Consider the following 260-nt stretch of genomic DNA (forward strand, 5'->3'; position numbering starts at 1 on the left):
CATCGCAAACTTTCCACGACCTTAACTTATACTCACGCCTGATTACTTTAGCCAAGACTGTAAGAAAGGAACTTGGATTACGTAGAGAAAAGTTAATTACTTATCATTTACTTAATTATCATTCACTTATGACGATGGGAATATTAGCATTTTTAAAAAATAATAATAAAAAATATTATCATTTTATCTATGCGCTCCCTTGTCTTCAGTAAATATCCTCTTCATATCAACATGAACTTGATAACTTGGTCAGTTTTGTT

This window comes from Penaeus monodon, chromosome 25, assembly GCF_015228065.2.
Source record: "Penaeus monodon isolate SGIC_2016 chromosome 25, NSTDA_Pmon_1, whole genome shotgun sequence".
Lineage (NCBI taxonomy): Eukaryota > Metazoa > Arthropoda > Malacostraca > Decapoda > Penaeidae > Penaeus > Penaeus monodon.